This window comes from Camelina sativa, chromosome 3 (assembly GCF_030686135.1).
Source record: "Camelina sativa cultivar CO46 ecotype springtype chromosome 3, ASM3068613v1".
NCBI lineage: Eukaryota > Viridiplantae > Streptophyta > Magnoliopsida > Brassicales > Brassicaceae > Camelina > Camelina sativa.
The window spans coordinates 30,493,277-30,499,276 of NC_141882.1; the positions used below are offsets into that span (position 1 = coordinate 30,493,277).

General features: G+C 42.7%; 1 pseudogene across 1 annotated transcript; it reads right to left on the reverse strand.

The window, feature by feature from the left end:
• Window positions 1-4,365: 4,365 nt before the first annotated feature.
• Window positions 4,366-5,710, reverse strand: LOC104779368 (feruloyl CoA ortho-hydroxylase 2-like; annotated as a pseudogene). The gene is made up of 2 exons (XR_015594628.1): window positions 5,092-5,710; window positions 4,366-4,993 (listed from the first exon to the last, which is right to left on the reverse strand). The product of XR_015594628.1 is annotated as a feruloyl CoA ortho-hydroxylase 2-like (transcript).
• Between the last annotated feature and the right edge of the window lie 290 nt (window positions 5,711-6,000).

Below are 6,000 nucleotides of genomic sequence, written 5' to 3' on the forward strand. Positions count from 1 at the left end.
TGACATGGAATAAAATGCGCCATTTTAGAAAAGCGATCAACCACCACAAAAATAGAATCCTTACCTGCCCTAGTCCTAGGCAATCCAACCACAAAATCCATAGATATATCAGTCCAAGGATGCAAAAGAATAGGTAAAGGGGTATACAAACCGTGGGATTGAACCTTAGCCTTAGCTTGTTTACAAGTAGCACATCGCTCACATAGGCGTTCAACATCTCTTTTCATGTGTGGCCAGTGAAAGTGTTCTTGCATCACCTTATAGGTCTTAGCAACTCCAAAGTGACCCATTAGACCTCCTCCATGTGCTTCCCTTAGAAACAATTCTCTCAAAGAAGAGTGAGGCACACAAAGTCTATTTTCAAAGAACAAGTAACCCTCATGGCGATAATACTTTCCAAAAGCGAACTTCTCACAAGATTGAAATATTTTGCTAAAATCAGAATCATTAGCATACAATTCTTTTATTTGCTCAAAACCTAGCAACCTTGCATCCAAAGAAGTAAGTAAAACATACCTGCGAGATAATGCGTCGGCAACGACATTATCCTTACCTTTTTTGTACTTGATAACATATGGGAATGTTTCAATGAATTCGACCCACCGCGCATGACGTTTGTTGAGCTTTTGTTAACCCTTTAAATGCTTAAGAGACTCGTGGTCAGTATGAATGACGAACTCCTTCGGCCATAGATAGTGTTGCCACGTTTGTAGTGCTCGGACCAAAGCGTAAAGCTCTTTGTCGTAGGTCGGATAATTGAGTGTAGCTCCTCCCAACTTCTCACTGAAGAACGCTATGGGCTTATGATCCTGCATCAAAACAGCTCCAATACCTATGCTTGAGGCATCACACTCAATCTCAAAAGTTTTCATAAAATTTGGAAGAATTAAAACAGGGGAATTAGTAAGCTTCTCTTTCAAGGCCTGGAAGGCATTTTCCTGTGCAGCTTCCCATTTGAAACGTCCTTCTTGATGACCTCCGTAAGCGGTGCGGCAATGGTGCTGAAATCCTTGACAAACCGTCGGTAGAATCCTGCTAAGCCTTGAAAGCTCCTCACCTCGCTCACATTTGTAGGACTTGGCCAATCTTTGATTGCCTTGACTTTCTCCTCATCAACCTTGATTCCATCTGCACTCACAACAAAGCCTAGGAAAACAAGATTATCTGTGGAAAAGGTGCACTTCTTATAATTCGCATAAAGCTTTTCCTTGCGAAGCAACTCCAAAACAAGTTTAAGATGCATGACATGATCATCTAAATTTTTGCTGTAAACCAAAATGTCATCAAAATAAACCACAACAAAATCACCAATATGCTTCCTAAGGACATGATTCATTAACCTTATGAAAGTGCTAGGCGCATTAGTTAACCCAAACGGCATGACTAACCATTCATAAAGCCCTTGTTTAGTTTTAAAAGCCGTTTTCCACTCATCACCTTCTTTCATGCGAATTTGATGATATCCACTTTTAAGATCAATTTTAGAAAAGATGCTAGAACCATGCAATTCATCAAGCATATCATCTAATCTAGGGATAGGATGGCGATACTTAACCGTTATGTTGTTGATGGCTCGACAGTCCACACACATTCGCCAACTCCCATCTTTCTTTGGTACTAACAACACTGGAACGGCACATGGACTCATGCTTTCTCGAATATGTCCTTTGTCCATCAGCTCATTCACTTGTCTTTCAAGCTCTTTGGCTTCGGTTGGGTTGGTGCGATAAGCTGGTCGGTTTGGTAGAGCGGCTCCTGGAACAAAGTCGATTTGATGTTCGATCCCTCGGATTGGTGGTAAACCAATGGGATTGTCTTCCGGAAACACATCCTTATAATCTTGCAAAACCAGCTCAATCTCACTCGGTAGCACCGGTTTAGGGTTAGTAGAACAAGCAAGAGTTTCTTTGTAAACAAATAGTAAACTATTGTGACTTACCTTGCTCTTACCCTTGTTATCGATTGGTTCAGTTTGTTTGGCGGTTCGCTGTTTCATGCTCAGCTGATCTAGATAGACCTCATGCGGCGTCATTGGAATGAGAGTCGTTTTGCGGCCATTGTATTCAAAGGTGTGTCGGTTGGTGAAGCCATCGTGCACAACTTGTCGGTCTGATTTCCATGGACGTCCAAGAAGAATGTGGCTAGCGTCCATCGGAAGTATGTCACACATGATCTCGTCCTGATACTTACCAATTGAAAGCGGCACCTTGACTTGCTCCTTGACATACATCTCTCCTTTCTCATTGAGCCATTGAAGCGCATAGGGTTTTGGATGCTTGAGAACTTCTAAGCCAAGCTTCTCCACCATAGTCCTACTCGCAACGTTAGTACAACTACCACCATCAATAATCAAACTACATACCTTGTCTTTGACTAAGCATCGCGTGTGGAACAAGTTTTCCCTTTGTGCTTGCTCCTCTGTTTTTGTTAGAACACTCAACGATCTCCTCGCAACAAGCAGCTCTCCTTTAGCTGGGGCTTCCAAACCCTCGTCCAATGAGTCGTTTTCCGAACGCTCATCTGCAGACTCAATCTCGCCGTTGTCTTTAAGAACCATGATCCTTTTGTTGACACATTCACTTGCGTAATGCCCAAGTCCTTGACACTTAAAGCAACGAATATCCCTTGTCCTCGTAATCACCTCCTTACCCTTACCTTTCGGGTCTGAATCTATTGGTTTCGGCTTGACGAATGGCTTGTAGTCCTTCTGGTAGCCGGGCTTGTCCTCCTTGTGGTAACTTGACTTACCTGAGTTGTAGCTGGTCTTAGCTATGTTGTAGCTGGATCGAGAGTTCTTCCTCTTGATTTGCTGTTCAAACAAGACTGCTTTGTGAAGCATCTCCTCGATTTCCACATAGTGCTGGGTCTCTAGACGATCTTGGATTTCGCGGTTAAGACCTCCCATGAATCGTGACATCATAGCTTCTCCATCCTCATGAATATCGGCTCTGAGCGTCAGGGTTTCCATTTCCTTGAAGTACTCTTCAATTGACCTGCTTCCTTGAACCAAATTCCTCAAACGCTGATGAAGATCACGATGATAGTAACTCGGCACAAACCTCCTACGCATGATGGTTTTCAGCTGGTTCCATGTCTCGATCGGTATGTCTCCGGTACGTCTACGGCTGGTAACAAGCTGATCCCACCAACTTAGAGCATAGTCGTAGAACTCGGTAGCAGCAAGTTTAACCTTGTAAACCTCGGTGATTTCTTGACAAACAAAGACTAATTCGATTTTCTGCTCCCACTCCAAGTAGGTATCCGGGTTGCTGGTTCCGTGAAAGGCAGGGATCTTGCACTTGAGGCCTCCCAAAGGATCTCTGGGCACTGGATGTTCTCATCGACGCCTCCGCTGACTGCTGTGTGAAGAACCGTGGCTGTAGTACTCCCTAGTCTTGTCGTTAGGTCTTGGTTCTTCCTGGTTCGGCCGTTGATGCTGATTAACTCCCCGGTTGGTTTGATTCAAGTTAAGAGCGCCAAATCTTGCATCAAGCATGGTCATGACAGACTTAAGGATCTTCTTTTCCAAGCTAGAAGTTGATGACTCTTCCTCTTCTGATGTCACCATGGTTCCTGAAAAGAAAAAAAAACAAAGATCCACCAGTAAATAGTTCTAAAAACACGTAAATGAAAACAGATCTGGGAAAATTATGAAAACGAATCCAAAAATTCTCAAATCAATTTTCAAAAATACTAGACTCAAAGACGATCCAAACTCAATTGATTTCGTAATTTTTGGACAAGTGAAACATTTTATAAAACTCTTGTAAGATGAAGCGACAGATCTGAAAATAAGAGAAAAGTGACGATTGGAATTCAAAACCTGGTTGCAGAGTGGTTGCTCTGATACCACATGATAGACTCCTGGCAAGGAATCTGCTCCCAAGAACACACTCCCAAGGTCTTGAAGAAGAACGGTCATGATGATGATGATCAAAGGGTCGAAGATGCAAAGACAAGATCGACGAAGAAGGTGAAAGGGTGAATATGATGCAGCGGATGAAAAGGGGATTGAAATGAACTTCCAAGAGAGATGGAAATCTCCTAGACTTCAGGCTCGAATTCAACTTAGATATTACACACTAAGAAGAAGACAAGTTGAGAAGATATTACTCACTTCTCAGATCAAACAAGTAGAAAAAGAGTTTTGATTAAAATGTTTGATGGTTTACAAAGAAGAGATACATGGTCTTTAAATAGGAGAAGGGGGGGGGGGGACGAAATAGAGAAGAGAAAACCCTAGACAACCTTGCAAGTTCAAGTTCAAGCTCATGCAAGATGTCTAGGAAATGACAAAACATTAAATGCAAAGTTTGAATGAGAAAGAGATAGAAAATGGGCCAAAGCTTTGTAATGGGCTTTGGACCACGAATTGGGCTGCCCAATGGGACAAAACTTGACCAAGGGAAAAAGAGCACCAAAGCAACACTTTACCCTTTACCGAGCACCTTGAGCTATGAGCATGGTGAATGTGGTTTGAGTCACGTCTTCTAGCTTCTTGTCCAACTCCTTAAGTATTGCATTGATGGCTTGGTTGAACCTCTTGGACCGTGACCTTGTTATAGGACCCGCCGGAACGATCAATGCTTCCTCCGCTTCTTCCGCTGGTATAAGCTGCTCCTCTGGTGCTTCCTCTGGTTCAAGCTGGTCCTCTGATGCTTCCTCAGGTTCAAGCTGCTCCTCAGGTCCGTGTGGTTCGGTTGAGCCGTCCATGGTTTCATCACTATCCGTGGTGAGGGAACGAATGTGGGGACCACCTATCTGGTCTTGTAAGAGGATTGTGAGCGTGGAGACGTCGGAGTGACGTCCAACTCCTACCGTGAGGTCAGGGTTAGGACAAATCGGGTAATAGTTGGGGTTGATACGTGTTGAACCCATGAAGAGTGACTCTTTCGTCTTGTCTAGCTCTTTCACGTTTAGATTCTCACCTAGAAACCGTAATAGTTTCTTTACTAGCGGTTTAGACTCGTTCATGTATTCTAACGTTTCGTGCCTAAAAATGTAACAAAACCAAAACAAACTTTTTAACAAGCCCTATATGATTATTGATTAGAAATGTAAATTTTAAATATCGTTTGTATCATATTTTACCTGCAAGCGTCAGGCCAAAGTTGTGATTCTTCATCTTCAGAGACAAAGAATAGGCTGAGATAATCTTTCCACTCGAGAGCTTAGCATGAGGACTAAAACTCGTCCCGTATCTCACATTCGCGGACAAAGACATCTCTCTTGACAACTTCCTTTTCTCTTCCACCGGTAAACCAAAGAATCTGTGCGTAGCTGCTTTCATATTTTCAAGAACTTCCATCGAAACGCCATGGTTGATCACCTGAAAGAAACCCCATTCTTCAGCAGCATCACATACAGCCTTCGAGACACTCTTCTCATCCGTATTTGACATGTCGATTACCGGTATGGATTCTTCTGTCTTGTCGTTTACGTGAAAGTTGATCAGTCGCTCTTCGAGTGGCTGAATGTATTGGTCGGGAAGAATCTTGATTCCGGTTTCAGATAAGTCTTTAACACCGTTACCTTTGTAGACGACGAAGTCGGTGACTTGGTCTCGGGTTGAGAATTGTGAAGCGGTTGTTTGATGCATTGTGATTTTGTATAGAAAGAGAGTTTTTTAAAAAGTAAATTTTCTTTGAGATAACCAAGGCTGAAAACCTAGACTAGTCCGTTTTTGTTTTTGCCTTTTGGTTTCTCAATTCGTAAAATTTGTTTTGTTAGAGCCAGAGGCTTAAGAGAATTTATAATATATGAATACATACAAATATTGAAAAAAGATGAAGAGGGACATCATGACAACAACTCCTTAGGAGGCTCTACTCTACGCATGTTTTTTCGAATCTACATGTATGTTTTTTCTCTCGAAAAATGCAATCTGTTGTTGTGAAACACTTGTGGACTCTATAGACCGGCCTGCTCACAGCCCGTTAAGACATGGCCTTACGGCCCATGTACGGTCCGCGCATGTACAGCCCATCGGCCATTGCTTTA